The sequence below is a fragment of the Mustela nigripes genome, chromosome 7 (assembly GCF_022355385.1).
Source record: "Mustela nigripes isolate SB6536 chromosome 7, MUSNIG.SB6536, whole genome shotgun sequence".
NCBI lineage: Eukaryota > Metazoa > Chordata > Mammalia > Carnivora > Mustelidae > Mustela > Mustela nigripes.
This window is the reverse complement of record NC_081563.1, coordinates 74,413,288-74,429,308: the sequence shown is the minus strand read 5'-3', so window position 1 is coordinate 74,429,308 and position 16,021 is coordinate 74,413,288. Positions and strand designations below refer to the sequence as shown.

General features: G+C 44.9%; 1 protein-coding gene across 1 annotated transcript in view; it reads right to left on the bottom strand.

Moving 5' to 3' along the window:
- Positions 1-9,947, bottom strand: part of MGAT4A (alpha-1,3-mannosyl-glycoprotein 4-beta-N-acetylglucosaminyltransferase A) — a 143,083-nt gene extending 133,136 nt beyond the window's left edge. Inside the window, exon 1 of the mRNA XM_059406153.1 lies at positions 9,850-9,947. The gene's annotated coding sequence lies outside the window, so the exon portion shown is untranslated. The remainder of the gene's footprint in view (positions 1-9,849) is intronic.
- Between the last annotated feature and the right edge of the window lie 6,074 nt (positions 9,948-16,021).

Below are 16,021 nucleotides of genomic sequence, written 5' to 3'. Positions count from 1 at the left end.
ATGACTAAAAACATGCCCTTACTGGGGTGCCTGGGTGGCTCAGTGGGTTAAGCCTTGGCCTTCGGCTCAGGTCATGATCTTGAAGTCCTGGGATTGAGCCCCACATTGGGCTCTCGGCTCAGCAGGGAGGCTGCTTCCCCCTCTCTCTCTGCCTTCTGCTCTGCCTACTTGTGATCTCTCTCTTTCTCTCTCTGTCAAATAAATAAATAAATAAACAAAATCTTTAAAAAAATAAAAATAAACAAAAACATGCCCTTGCTAAAGAGGAATGTGGGTGGAAATAGAAAAACAATATTTCTTATAAAGCCTCTGGAAATTTGCGTATGTCCAAGTCATGAGACTTGGGTGCTCTGGGGAGAAAATGTGGTAGGGAAGGAGCAAAACCAATTATGGAACACTCACTCCTTGGGCACCTGACACGTGGTCCGTTAACTTCATTTTCCAGGTGGAGAGACAGAGGTTCTGTGACACCCCTGTCTAAATGGAATATAATGTGGATCATGTTCCTAATGGAAGACTGTCTAATAACCACATTTTTAAAAGATAAAAATAAAAGGGGGAAATTAGTTTGAATAGTGTATTTTACTTAACTCGATGTGTCCCAAATAATTGCTGAAATATGTCATCTATATAAGCTACCAATGAACCCAAGACAGAGTTGACACTTAGAGCTCATCTCAATTTGGACCAGCCTGACTGCTGTCTCTGCGCGAGACAGGGGCACAGTGCTGTCCTGGTGAACAGTAGGTGCACTTGAGATCCTTGGGCAGATGGCTGAACTTTTCTGGTCCCTCATTTCCTTATCATGAAATGTGAAGAGTAACAGTTGGACAAAGCATGAATGCACAGTTCCTCGAGGTCTTCACGATAACAGATTAGCCGGACACAGAGGCCATTGTTACATGAAGATAAGAAAACTGAGGGTGCAGAAAAATGGCAACATGACCCTCTGCGACATAATTACAAGTTGTATCTCAAATCTAGGGGATGTAGCTCATTAAAGGCAGTTTTCACAACCATCTGGACTTTGGGGTGACACCTGGGACTTCCCCCAACCTGTCAGGCCTTCACCTGGACAGGAAAATTCAAATGCCCACAGCCACAAGCATCTTCTTTGAGAAACTGGGGAGATGACAACCTTCCTTAATCTTATCACAGTGAACTGTAACTTGTCTAAGATTTGCAGGTCGGATATTTGTTTACAATTTTTACTGTCCCAGAATAACAAAACACATGCAAAAATTCTGTATCTAACTATTGAACATTCGTTTGTTCAATTTTATTCAGACCAATCAGATGGTCTTTTTTTTAAACCATTTTTTATAGTTTTTATTTAAATTCCAATTAGTTAACATACAGCATGATATTAGTTTCAGGTGTACAATTTAGTGATTCAACACTGCCATACAACACCTGGTGCTCATCATAACAACACCACAACAAATCCCCATCACCTGTTTCACCCCCCACACCACCACATTCCCCTCTGGGAACCAACCATCCGTTCTCTGTAGTTAGGAGTCTGTTTCTTGGTTTGTCTCTCTCTCCCTCTCTTTCTTTTGGCTGTCTGATTGCTGTGGCTAGGACTTCCAGTTCTGTGTTAAGCAACAGTGGAGAGAGTGGACATCCCTTTCTTGTTCCTGACCACAGAGGAAAAGCTTGCAGTTTCCCCATTGAGGATGATATTAGCTGTGGGTTTTTCCTATATGGCCTTTATTATGTTGCAGTATACTCCTTCTAACCCTACTTTTTGAGGGCTTTTATCATGAAAAGATGCTGTACTTTGTCAAATGTTTTTTCTGCATCTATTGAAATGATCAGATGGTTCTTATCCTTTTACTAATGTGGTGTATCACATCGACTGATTAGCAAATATTAAACCACCCTTATAACCCAGGAATAAATCCCACTTGCTTGTGGTGAATGATTTTTTTTTTTAATGTATTGTTGAATTTGGTTTGCTAGTATTTGATCGAGAATTTTTGCATCCACGTTCATCAAGGCTATTGACCGGTCCTCTTTTTTAGCGAAGTTTTTACCTGGCTTTGGTATCAGGGTAATGTTGGCTTCAGAGAATGAATTTGGAAGTCTTCCATCCTTTTCTACTTTTTGGAATAGTTTGAGAAGAATAGGTATTACCTCTTCTTTAAATGTTTGGTTAATTCCATCTGACCCTGGACTTTTGTTTGTTGGGAAATTTTTAATTACTGACTCAGTTTCTTTGCTGGTTATTGATTCTGTTTCAGTTTTGGTGGTTCATATGTTTCTAGGAATCAGGTTGCCTTTTTAATATAATTATTCAAAGAACTAACACTCTTAAGGTAAATCTTAGTTAAAGAAAGTTAGGTAGAATGAGAATTTTATATAAAGGAGAATATTTTTGTTATCAAAGGGGAAGTTTATTCTGATAATAGAAAGCTCCAGTATAGAATAAGATACAAGTTAAAAATATCAGAAATAGGGATGGGACGGAGCAGAAACTGGATCCCCTCAACCCTGAAGGCAAAAGCCAGTATTCTTTGGCTGCTGCCATAAGGAAAAATAGGAAAAGCTCAAACTCCATTCCTCTTCAGTGTGCCGTCTTGCAGGAATGCGGAGAGAGGATGCTTACTGAAAGGATGCCTGCTCCCAAGACTGGACTTGGGGGTGAAGACAAGACCAAACCAGTCAGCGCCGAGGTGGACCCCAGGGATGACCTTTCACCGACTTTCCCCCTCATTACAATACTAAAAAAAAACCCCGGGGTGGAGATTTACCATGTTAATTAGACATGGGGCACAAGAAGCATGACCTTTAATTGCACAGGTGCTAATAATAAATCCCCGCCTCTACTTGCTTAGATGTCATCCTTGCCCCACCTGGGGTCTTTAAAAACTCTCCCTGACCTCTCCTTGGGAGTCAGTCTGAGGACCCTCTCCTCTGTGCTGTCTCCCTTGTGCAGAACATAAGCCTGGATAAAGCCTTGCCTGAAATTCACATTTGGCCTCTTGTCAGTTTCTTCTGGGCCCCCCTGGGATGAGGGACAGCAGACACACCTTTGGAGCTGATGGACCTGTGTTCACCTCTTGGTTTCTCCACACTTTTCTTTGTGACTTTGTTTAAATTTAAGATGGGAAAAATTTCAAATGGGAAAATTATGTCCCTTCCAGAGGCGCAGGATGAAATTAGTTTCTCAGCAGGATAAATGTTAGTACCCCTTTTTATCTACATCAGTAAGAAAGGATGGGGTAAAATAGTCAAGAAAAACATCAGGCAAAGACCTTTAATGTTTTGTTTTCGCTTTTTTTGTGTCCTAATTTCTTTTTAACAAATAACAATAATCTCTCTGATTAGGAAAATAGTACATTTGTTGCAGAAGATTTGGAAAATATGGCAAAATATATTTTTTGAGTTGCGAGCAATTCTACCACCCAGAGATAAAGACTGTTAATGCTTTTGTGTTTGTCCTAAGCATGGGTGCATGGAAACATTTTTCCTTCCTTTTGCAAAACTGGGATAATATTATTATATAAATATTACATATTTATATAAATTTATAAATTTATATAAATAAATATTATTATATTATATTATAGCCCATTTTCACTTTATGTGTACTCTTATTTTTTAAAATTTCTTAAGAAGTTTTGGAATTTCTCTTATTTTAAAAATATTGTTCAAAAACATAACTTAATGGTTATATAATATTTCACTATATTGATGTACCATATTTTACTTAGTCCTATTTTGGAACACTTAGACCATTTCCAAGTTTTCTCAAAATAGAAATTCTACATGGTAATCTTGCACACAAATTTTGGTGCACATCTGTTGATGTCTTTAGGATAAATTTCTAGGAGTGGAATGAGTAATTCTAAGGGTTTTTAAGTGGTCCTGACACATTACTAAATCACCCTTCTGAAAGATTTTAACAATTGATGAATGATAATTTTTGTACCATCTGGTCTCAGAACTGAATGATCAACTACATTTTGAAAGTATTAGATTGAGAACTGATGGATTATAGCTACATTTGGGGGATCTATTTATCTTTCTATGAGGCTCTCTATGTGATTTTCCACAATTTGTAATGGGGATGCAGAGCTGCAGAAATTTGGGAGTGAGCCAGATGATTTCCGAAGAGACTGGCCTGGGCATGGAAAACGGGAAACATTTGTCAGTTCTGTAGATCAAACACAATCAAGTACTAAGACTGAGGAAGGTCCATACAATTGGGAAGATGCTGGGTCAGCCCCAAGTTTTAAAGGGAACTTGCACTAGACTTGACTTCCGCACTTGGTGAACGAGGCTTCTGGCTGCCTGCCAGTTAGGAGCAGCTAGGAACAGAATGGCACGAGAAACAGTAAGCCAAAGTGGGGGCTGGGAGACACTGGCAAGGGGCTGGAGGAGAGGGACCACGGAAGGGGAAAAGCTGCAAGAAGGAGGGTCTGGGTCTGTGATGCTCCTGGGGAAGCTGGATGCCCTGCTGCAGCCATAGCAACAGCTTACTGGAGACAAATCACAGAACTTTCCAGAAAAGGCCAGGCTTCTCTGGTGCAGTCTAGGAGGATAGTTATGCGGGTACCTGAAACTGTCAGGAGGATGTCCCTGACCAATGTGGGGAACACCCAGGAGGCAGTGTCACACCCTAAGCTTGGCCTAAGCCAGCAGCTGCTATGGCCAACAGTAGGCTCTAGGTTGTGTGAAGATTCAACAGTAGTATTAGGAGTTTGGAGATGATACGGAAGCAAAGAATTAATTTATATTTATTTAAACTAGAGATACGCACAAAACACAAGTCCTGGTGATTTAGAGTGCCTAACAATTGCCATGGATTTTGATAACTTTAGGAGAATTAGCAAGGTAACTAAATAAGAAACTGATAAAAATCATTCTCAGGTGGAGGGGGTGGTGAAACAGGTGAAGGGGATAAAAGGTACCAGCTTCCAATTATGAAATAAGCAAGTCATAGGGATGAAAAGTACAGCATAGGGAATATAGTCAATAATATTGTAATAACTTGGTGCAGTGACTGATGGTAACTACACTTAGATTGTGCTGTTCATTTCCTACATAATTGTCGAATCATTATGATGTACACCTGAAACTAATACTGTATGCCAACTATACTTCAATTAAAAAGAAAAAAGAAAATGATGCTCAGAGTTGTCACAAAAGAAAATACCTAATCCTAATAATTATGGATCCCCTGGCTTTGGGCTCAGGAGCTAGAGCAGGCCGACTAGGGGTTTACACAGAGCTTGGGCAGGAAGGGGGCTGGCCAACTCCCAACAAGTGTTCTTTGGGGGACCCCAGTGGAGGAGTTTGGGTGCTCTGAAACACCCTCACTCTGGCCTCCAGACCCCGAGTCTCAGCAGCCACGTTCTGGCTGGGCACAGATCCCTCCATGCTTCTCTTTGGAGACTTGGCCCTAACTTTTCCAAATATTTATGGATCCCATACTACTTAACCCACCCCAGGACTAAACACAAAATGCTCTTCACTGGCTTTGGGAATAACAAATCCTACCAGACCGGTAAAACTCTACTGGTTCTAAGTTTGGTAAATCAAATGTTATCGTTTACATGATGTATGTTAACTTCAGCAAGGGGTTTAAACTCCTCCCACATAAACCACTCAACAAGCAGAAAAATATGGTCAAAGTGTTGGTATTAGAAAACACATAGTGTTTTCAAAGGCTGGTCTTGGACCAGTATATCCTAAATTTTCACTGGCAATGGTACAAGGTGACGCATATGAATAAATCAATCAAAGAGATGACCCAGTATGGGGTTAGAACCTACTGTCACATTAACTCTCTAAGGTGAGAGACAAAGACTTGGAAATCAAAACTCATAGATATATGGAATGGGGTTTGATAGCATCAGGCACAATAAAGAACAGAATAAGCAAACAAAAAATGGGGTGAATCCATAGTGTTGTAAAACTTCCACCTTCTGGAGTGTGCAAGAGCAAGTCCCTCCAGAAAGCCAAGTTTCCAGTGACTGAGATACCTTTAAGCATAGATTTTAGGTTTTTATCTATTTTTGGTGGAAAATTTTTAAAAAGCTATCATTCACTGTTTTTTAAAGGATGAGTATAATGTAGCTTTTTCTATATGACACAGGGCAATCATTTATGATCAATTTCAATTCAGTAAGTATTTCCTGAACATCTTTGCTTTGTGCCAAGTACCGTATATTGAACTTTAACCATTTTTTATTTACTTTAAAACTAGATTTTTGGGAAAGAAGCCAGCCACGAAGGACCACATAGTGTGTGACTCCATTCAGATGAAATGCTCTGAAGAGGCAAATCTGCAAATAAAGAAAGTAGATGGGTATTTGCCTAAAGCCTAGAGGGAGTGAGTGGGGGAGGGAGGTATTGGGGCATAGTGGCTCAGGGGCACAGGTTTCTTTTGGAGATGATGATGTTCTAATGATTCACAGCTCTGTGGATATACTAAAAAAGCCATTGCATTGTACACTTAAATGGGAAAATTCTATAGTATGTGAAGTATATCTCAGTAAGGCCATTAAAAAAACAACAGGTTGTCAATATTCAGAGAACAGGAAGAGACCCCTGAGCAATGATGGGGGAGGGTGGACTGCGCTGCACAGGTGGGGAGGAACCAAGATATTAAACTCCTACTCCTGCCCCGATGACTATGCTCTCTTCTCGTCCTCCTGTCCTTGAGAGACCAAAAACAAAACAAAACAAAACAAAACAAAACAAAACACACCCCCTCCCCCAGCTAGAAGTGCGTTTCTAACCAGCTAGTTTCGCTTCTCTACGAACGCTTGCTTTTTCGCGCATGCGCGGGCTAACCGGCCAGGTCTGCTTCTGTAAGATTGCTTTGTCAGCTTTCTCCCGGATCCTTTGTCTGCTCACACGCGGACCCTTTGTCTGCTTTCGTGCGGACCCCTGCTTGTGTACTCGGGTCCCCCTGGCCCAATCCACTGGCGCCAGGTATACCTGTTCAAACTGTGGACCAATTAGCACAGCCCTACCCGAAACTTGTTTGTACCCGTCTATAAAAATCCCACACCGACCCAGCTCTGGACCTCTCGGCATTATCGGCAAGGAGCGACGCAGAGGTCCAGGTTCGAACCTGCAATAAAGGACCCTTGCTGATTGGCTTTGACTCACGTCTCTGGTGGTCTTTTAAGGTGGGGGTAATATTCAGTTGGCATTTCATCCTCATGCCTGCCAGTGACACGTTCTGTGGCATCAGCTGCTTAGCCATCAGCTCTGCTTCTGGAAACCACAGAGCTTTAAGGCCCCGCTCAGTAGTCAGAAAGGCCTGGGTTTAAGGACTGATGGTGTGATTGTGGGCAAGTTCTTTACCTTCCCCATGCCCCAGTTTCCTTATCTGCAAAACAGGGTCGATAATATTTACCTCATAGTGTTGTTTTAAGGATTAAATGAGATAAAGCTCGGAATGTGGCGGCTTTGTGTCTGACTCACCCTCAGTGTTCAAAAGAAGTTTGTGTCTGGAAAGTGAAAGTGTCACTACCAAGAAACCAGTCCTCAGAGTGTGACTTTGGTGATACTCATTCTGACTATTGGGCTGTTGAGCGGGGTAAGGACATCGGTGTCAATGAATGTTCCTGCCAGATGAGGTGTTACAGAATTACCAGCTTTCCCTAACATAGTACAAAAGGAATAAACGTTCATTGAGCCAGGTACTTGACATTCAGGATCTCGTTGAATCCTTATAATAATAGGTCCATGCTGTAGATGGGGAAACTGAGGCTCACACAGCTCACCCCAATACTACTGAATGCTTTTACGGTGTGCTATGGTTGAGCACTCATTCATTTAATCCTCACTAACCCAGTGAGGTCACGTGATATGGTGATTTATATGAAATAGACATGTGGTCTGTGTCCCCACCTCTAACAGTTACCCAAATCCTCAGAACTTTCCTGGAGGAGAGCGATACGGGCCTTTTGTTATGTTAATGAGGTGAATTCCAGGCCAAACCCAAGGGCCGGAGGCCCAATCAGATTAGAGGGGTGGACCGGTTAGTCCCCGCCTCCTGACTTCCGGAGGGGGCGGGGCCAAGAGGGTTGGAGGTGGTGTGGCCACCTCCGTGAATCAGTCGTGTTTATGCAGTGAAGCCTTCATAAAATCCTAATGGACCGGGTTTAGAGAGCTTTCAGTTAGTTTGGTGAACATTGGAGGCTGCAGGAGAGGCTGCACCGGAGGGCAGGGCAGCTCTGTCCTTTCCCTGCCCTCTCCCCATCCCTCGTCCTCGGCATCTCTTCCACATGCCTGTTCCTTTTATAATAAACCAGTGATCAAGTGAGGAAAATGTTCCTGAGTTCTGTGAACTGCTCTAGCAAAATAATCGAACACGAGGAGGAGGTCATGGGAACCTTTGATTTAGAGCCAGTGGGTCAGAAGAAAAGGTAACAACCCAGATTTGGAACTGGCACTCGGGTGCGGGTGGGAAGTCTCGTAGGACTGCACCCTTAACCTGTGGGACCCGAGGCTCTCTCCGGGGGCACTGTGTCACGATCGCGTTGAACTGTAGGACACCCAGCTGGTGTCAGAGCGTTACCTGTTGTAGGTGTTGGGGCAGCCCTACACACACACACACACACACACACACACACACACACACCCCAAAAGAGGTAGTTACCATCATTATCACATTTTACATATGAGGAAACTGATGCACAGAAAGAATGAACTTGCCCAGGTTTGCAGATCTGGGACACAAACAGAAATAAATCTGATTCCAAAGCCTGTGTCTCTTCCACATCTGTGCTATCCACTAAGACACAGCAGAAGGTCCTAGTGGTCCCTGTATCTAACAGGAAGGCATGCTTCAAAAGGCACAGTGGGTGGGATGTTGTACAAATTAAAAAGAAGACAGTCCCTAGCTTCAGTCAGGGAGTTGTTTCTTTGGGGGGCATGAGGAGGCTTCATTAGGCTCTTCTAGACCTTCCTACCTGAGAATACATACAGAGTACAATTTTTTTTTTTTAGCTGAAGGCTATGTGTGGTTTTGAGTTTGTCAAAGTGCTCTTGACAGCTGTTAGCCATTGCAAGGCTGCTGGGTGGCTGAGTTTCTGACATCTTTCTAGTATGTTTGTAGTTGTTTCTCACATGGTTTTGATAGCAGAGAGGAAAGTCCTGAGGGACTGGAGAGGCTAGGAGACCTCTGAGGCCTCACCTACCTTCCCATCCTGCACTTGACAGCCCAGGTTAGTCTTTTTTTTTTTTTTTTAATATTTTATTTATTTATTTGACAGAGATCACAAGTAGGCAGAGAGGCAGACAGAGAGAGAGAGAGAGAGGAAGCAGGATCCCTGCTGAGCAGGGAGCCCGAGAGCCCAGGTGAGTCTGAAAAGTGTGTGTAGAGAATGAGGAAAGCAGTCTGGACTGGGGATTTTTCTTACCTGTAGACAATCCAAGACAGATAGTGGCCAGCTGTTCCCAGTCTCTGCAGAGCCAGCAATCCAGGAAAAAAGGCTCGTACCCTCCTTCTGCTCTTTAAAGTATCCAGACTCAACTCCCTTACCCATTCCTGCTTTTAAGTGAGGCCCATTTGACAAGGTTGTCCACAGCCTAATGATAGCTGCATTTAATCAGTTTACCTTTGTAGGGGAAGGGGTGGGTGTGGTGGAATATATTTTAAAATGTTTTTTCATGGCTCAGATAGCTAGATAAATACAATTGTAATATTCAGATCCCTTCCCGAAATGTGTTTTCTCCAGACTCAGGGTTGTTTTGCTCGGGGTCAGTGACCCATGCTAGAGGAAGAAATCCCCACAAAGTAAATTGCTATTAGAGCTTCTTTTCCTTGTGCTCTTTCCAGCTACAGATGTGTACTATTAAGAAAACAATCACTGTACTTACTCATGGGAAGAGAAGTTTCCCAGCGGATTCCAGCATGGGCCGAGGTCGGGGGGGGCGCTGGTCCTCTTAAACTTCTCTCCCACCCTCCATCAGAGGCTGTTTGGTCTCCCACTGAAAGAAGACACTCCAGTCCCTTTCATTAGGATGGGTTAGCCCACACAGTGGGAGGTGGCCTGAGGAAACACCTGGCAGCAGTTAATATTTGACTCCTACAGGACTGCCATTCAAAGGGCTTCCAGAGAAGAACAGTGACCACCTGGGGATGGCAGTTGCAAACAGGCCTTGGGAACGGGGCAGGTGCAAGGCATGGCCTTAGATGGGGTGGGAACAGGACAGATGGGCCCCTCCACTCCCCTGCATTTCCTGTCTGCTCAAAGGTGGCTGTTGAGGGGCGCCTGGGTGGCTCAGTGGGTTAAGCCTCTGCCTTCGGCTCAGGTCATGATCTCAGAGTCCTGGGATCGAGCCCCATATCAGGCTCTCTGCTCAGCAGGGAGCCTGCTTTCCTCCCTCTCTCTCTTCCTGCTTCTCTGCCTCCTTGTGATCTCTGTCTGTCAAATAAATAAATAAAATCTTAAAAAAAAATTTATAAAAAAAAAGGTGGCTGTTGAAGTTCAAAGTGCCGCTCAACTTGGCTTCTCCTTTCCTGGGCTGGGTCACTGCCATGATCAGGGTAATATATGAAGCTGTTCACAGTTCCTTACACTTTAATATTAATCTCCAACATGCAGCTGCCAAGATCAGGTTTTTTTTTTTTTTTAAGATTTTATTTATTTATTTGTCAGAGAGAGAAAGAGAGAGCACAAGCAGGCATTGTGGTAGGCAGAGGCAGAGAGAGAAGCAGGTTCCCCACTGAGCAAGGAGCCCGATGTGGGACTCGATCCCAGGACCCTGGGATCATGACCTGAGCTGAAGGCAGTGGCTTAACCAACTGAGCCACCCAGGCGTCCCCAAGATAAGGTTTTAAGAGAGAGAGAGGGTGATCCTCATGAGGGCTAGCCTGGGTGGGGACCCTTTAGAAGCAGAGTTGAATGGGAGACACACTGTGAGGACACTGAGGACGGTCCAAGGACTGGGGTGTATTAGTCTGCTCAGGCTGCCCTCACAGAGACCACAGACAGGGGCTTCCACGACAGAAATCCATTTTCTCACAATTCTGGAGGCTAGAAGTCCAATGTCAAGGTGCTGGCAGGTTTGCTTTCTCCTGTGGCTTCTCTATTCTTGGCTCACACACGGTTGTCCCTCTGTCTGGGATGTTTGCTTGCTAATCTCCTCGCAAATACTTCATCGGGCTCTTCATGCCATCTCCAACTCCATCATGGGGCCACGATTCAAAGGGTTTCCAGGGAAGAAGAGAGTTCACCTGGGATTGGGGACAGCTAGGAACAGGGCAGGTGCTTAACAATCCCATTTTCAACTCATTGTCTCTCAAACAAAAGGCCCCTCTTTGGAGGCCTTTCCTTCAAAGTCAGTCACTTTCCAAGGCCCTGAGAGTTGGAACTTCAACATATAAATTTTGAGGGGGATGCCATTCGACCCTTAGCAGATGAAGAAAAGGACAAACTCCAAACACAACCTCCTCCAGCTTGTGGCAAACATCAGAGTCACATGGCCCTGCGAAGCATTTCCTGAGAGACAGGTTCAATCTTCCATCCAAGAAGATGTCCTAGGCCTGAGGCGCCCCACAGACCAGGGCTTGTAAGCTCAGGGCCTGGCCTACACCCTGAGGGCTGGGCTGCTGGGAGGGGTTCGGTTTTGTCTGAGCAGGAACCCAGGACCCAGCAGGACCCAGGCAGGAACAGAGGCCCTTGCCCTGCTCCACAGTTATGAAGTATACTTGGGGGAGAATCAAACTCCGTGATAATTTAATAGTTATTAATAATTAATAACATTCATTCCTCAAGGATTGTTTGCACAGTGCACAGAAGCTTGAGAATTAGCGATAATAAAATTTTAGTGTTAAGATAAAACTGGGTTAACAGTTTCCCTGCCTTCGTTTTAAATGTGTGTATATATGAAATATTCATTTTGAGTTATAAACTAATAAACAAAGATGTCCCCTAGGCTCCAATGTGTGAAAATCTAATGTGATACTGTAAATCAAGAAAGAGTAATAAAGAAATTATAAGAAAATGATCATTTGGTACACAATGAATAACTTATTAGAGTAATAGGTCAACACAAAGAAGAGAACAGGAAGGGGAAGGGGCTGGCATTTTCTTTTGCTCCGTAATTTGTGTTGCTATGCGATTTACAGGCTTCACCTTTACCTTAATAGGCATCTACTGGGCAGCTACGATTTGACAGATGCTGAGCTGGTCTCCCCACAGCTGGGAGATGGGTTCCATATGTGGTCCTCACTCACCTTCCTGCCCTTCTTTTTCCTTCTAGAGTAATTCCAGGAACGCCAGATGAAAAAGAGAAGTAAAACACAGATGCTTTGGGTTCTTAAGCCAATGGTGGTGGTTGTGTGCAGTCTCCCTGTTTCACCTCTGGTGGCTCTTTCTACCCAGTCTCTATTAAATGTTGGTGTCTCCAGGGGTTTTTCCTAGAGCTTCTGCTCTTCTCTATCTACATTCTTTTCCTAGTTGGCTTCTTCCCTTCTCATGGCCTTACAAAGTGTTGACACAGACAACTCCCAATTTATATGTCAAGCCGAGCCTTCTCGGAGCCCCGGACTCACAGATGTGTCTCCTGGACATCTCCACTTCAATTCACTCAATTCTCAAGGCTTCCCAAACCCCTACCCTCACCCTGGCTGTCACCATGCCTCCTTCTGTCTCAATAAATGGCAACTCAGTCACTCCCCTGCTCAAGACCAGACCCCAAGAGGCATCCTTCATTTATCTCCTTCCCTCACTCCCCATATCCAACTCATTAGGGAGTTTTTTCAGTTCTATCTTCAAACCCATTTGGAGTATGACTGCGTCTATCCGTTTCCTTGATTACCACACCACGTCTGGTCAGCATCATCTCTGGGTGACATTTGTGCAATAGCCTCCCAGTGGGTCTCCCCATTGTTGCTTTGCCAGCCCAAACAGCAGCTAGAGTGATTTAGAAACAAAAATTTGGTCATGTGATGCCACTTCTACCCCTTAGTCTGCGTAAAATCCTTCAGTGGTTTCCTGTTGCACTTAGAATAATATCCAAGCTTCTTACTGAATCCCCTAAGCCTTAACTAAGCATGCCCCATTCTCCTCTCCAGCCCCATCTTGAACCATTCTCACGACTCTCACGACATTCTGGCCAGATTGCCCTCCAAAGTTCCCCTAGGGTTTTCCTACTGTAACTGAAATTGCTGGATCAGCAGTCTCAGAAACTTATTAGAAATCTCAAGATCTACTCCAGACATCCTGAACCAGAGTCAGGATTTCTACAAGATATCCAAGTGACTTGTATACAAATTAAAGTTTGAGAAGTGCAGCTGTAGACTAGAATACAACAAACTCTTTCTACCTCAGGGCCTTTGCACATACCGGTCTTCAAATGACTCATTCCTGAAATATCTCTGGAAATGGATATAACAAACTATAGCTGCTTCTAGAGAGAGAAACTTGAAGTCTGACATCAAGGACGGGAGGGAGAGTTACTTTTTATAAGATACTTTTCAACTTTATAAAGACATTTAAATGGATTTCTCCTTTCCAATCTTCAATTTTGCTTATGTCCATCACTCTATAAAAAGCAAACTTCCAATTACTTGGTGTCACAGCATCCTTTTATTTCCTTCATAGTGCCTGCCACTATTCTGTAATTATGTGTCTTCACCTATCATTTGCCTTGCTCCCCAGAATGCAGGGTGGATTGTGTCTGTCTCAGGCACCACTGTGTGTTCACTGTCTGCAGTTCCATGCCTGCACATGGGCACCTCTCAGACTCTTCCAAACGTGGCTGCTCTGAAGTCTTACATTCAGCTACTCTCCCTGCCTCTGACACCTCTCCCATGCAGTGGGCATTCTGATTTTCTGCCAGCAGCCCACGTCATTCCTTCTGACAGCCTTGGGTCCCTTGCCTGTTCTCTGTCTGCCTCCCACCTCTTGTCTCGCAGCCTCTTGGTTTGGATCTCTGGTCACATGCCTCTCTCTTCATCTCCTCCCTCAAACCCAGCCCTTGACTTTAGTCCCCGTGACACGCAAGAATGGAAGACACCAGGAAGAAGGCCTCACTTCTCAGCCCTGAATCCACAAAGCCGGCTCTGTTTGCTGCCACCTGTTTGTCTTCCTGTTTGCTAAGATGACACCCACTGCGACTGTCCATTAAGTGCTCTCATCTCAGGGCCCTGTGGTGTGCTGATGAATGCCTAACACCAGGCTCTCTGGAGTAGAGAAAGCTCTGGTTTGTACAGTCCACTGATTTCTGTGGTGTAAATACTCCCACCACAGCCAATTACAAGCTACCAATGTGGTATCACTAAGCGTAGTTTTAAGACACACACGGGGGGCGCCTGGGTGGCTCAGTGGGTTAAGCTGCTGCCTTCGGCTCAGGTCATGATCTCAGGGTCCTGGGATCAAGTCCCGCATCGGGCTCTCTGCTCAGCGGGGAGCCTGCTTCCTCCTCTCTCTCTCTCTGCCTGCCTCTCTGCCTACTTGTGATCTCTCTCTGTCAAATAAACAAATAAAATCTTTAAAATAATTAATTAATTAATTAAGACACACATGGAAGTGCATTGTCATCTAGAGCACTTTTTTCTTAAAGATTTTATTTATTTCTTTGACAGGACAGAGAGCACAAGTGGGCAAAGTGGCAGGCAGAGGGAGAAGGAGAAGCAGGCTCCCCGCCGAGCAGGCAGCCTATGGAGGACAGTCACGTCACACAGATTGAAACAAAAACTTTGCAGTGATTCTTCATGGGTTTTATAGAATAAACTCTAAACTCCTGAACATTCTCTCCACAGGGACCCTTCACCCCTCAGCTAATTCCTACTCCTGGTTCGGGTCTTCGTGCAATCCTCTCAGACGTGGTGTTGCCTCCTCCACCCTCTCCTGAGTCGGGGTCGGGGAGGCCTGCTCACATGGGGTTCTCTGTCTCTACAGCAGTCGTTACGTGCATACCTGCACAGGAGGGCCATGCTGTCTCTGCCATGGGACCTGACTCTTCCCTTCTTCCCTTCCCCTTCCCCTAGTGCGTATTCAGTTCCCTGGCTCATGATGGATGGTCCGTACATACTGTCCCGAGAAGCCGTTAAGAAATGAGCCTTCTGAGACCATGAGCCAGCCCCCAAGAATGCAGATCCCAGTGTTGTTGGTGTTGGAAGCATCTGGTCTCTGGAGTCCTGCCAGTCTCTCCTGGGTGCTGTAGACTGTGTGCTCAGGAGGCCTGAGGAGTTTTGGACATGCCAGGCTCCAAGAAATACCAGGAACACGTGATTATTTGCTCCCTCACGGTCCACCTCCTCTTTTATAGCCACATTTTGAATGTGTCTTGAATGCCCGACCACTCTGTGAAACTTTCCCTGCCCATCTTGGGGAAATACACAGCTCCCACTGCCAGCCTCTCACTCAGTGCTCGCACGCATATTTTCTTTCGAGCTCAAGGTCTAATTACTTTTTTAAAAAAGATTTTACTTATTTGAGAGAGAGAGGGAGCATGTGCAGAGGGAGAAGCAGGCTCTCCGCCAGACACAGGACTCGATCTCAGCACCCTGGGATCACAACCTGAGCCGAAGGCAGGTGCTTAACAGACTGAGCCACCCAGTTGCCCCTAAAGCTCTAATTCCTGATTTCTGTGTGATGCCTCTATTTACAGCTTGGTTACAACAAAGGGATGCTGTTCCTTGTCGTCGAAGCGCCCAGGCGGTTGGATTGTGAACTGCTCTGGCAAGGAGGCCAAACAGTGACTTTGATGTGTAGCCGTCGGCATGAGGCCTCCACGGGTACCTCAAGGATTACAACAGTGCCGACAGAACGTCCCTTCATTCTCAACTTACTCTCTGGGGCTGTGCTAGATGCCGGGCAGAACACAACTCCCAGGGTTCCTGGAACCTGGGATCAGCTATTCAAGTCCAGCAGGAAACGTCTGGACCTGTTCTTTCCCTAACTGGATTCCTAGCTCAGGGTCCAGGGGCCTGCAGAGTACCCTGGGAGGAGAATGGCCTGGAGAGACCAGGAAAGGTCTGCGTTCCCTGTAGCTCCCTTGGGCCCCAACTGAGGCCCATACTGGGCCCTTCACCTGCAGC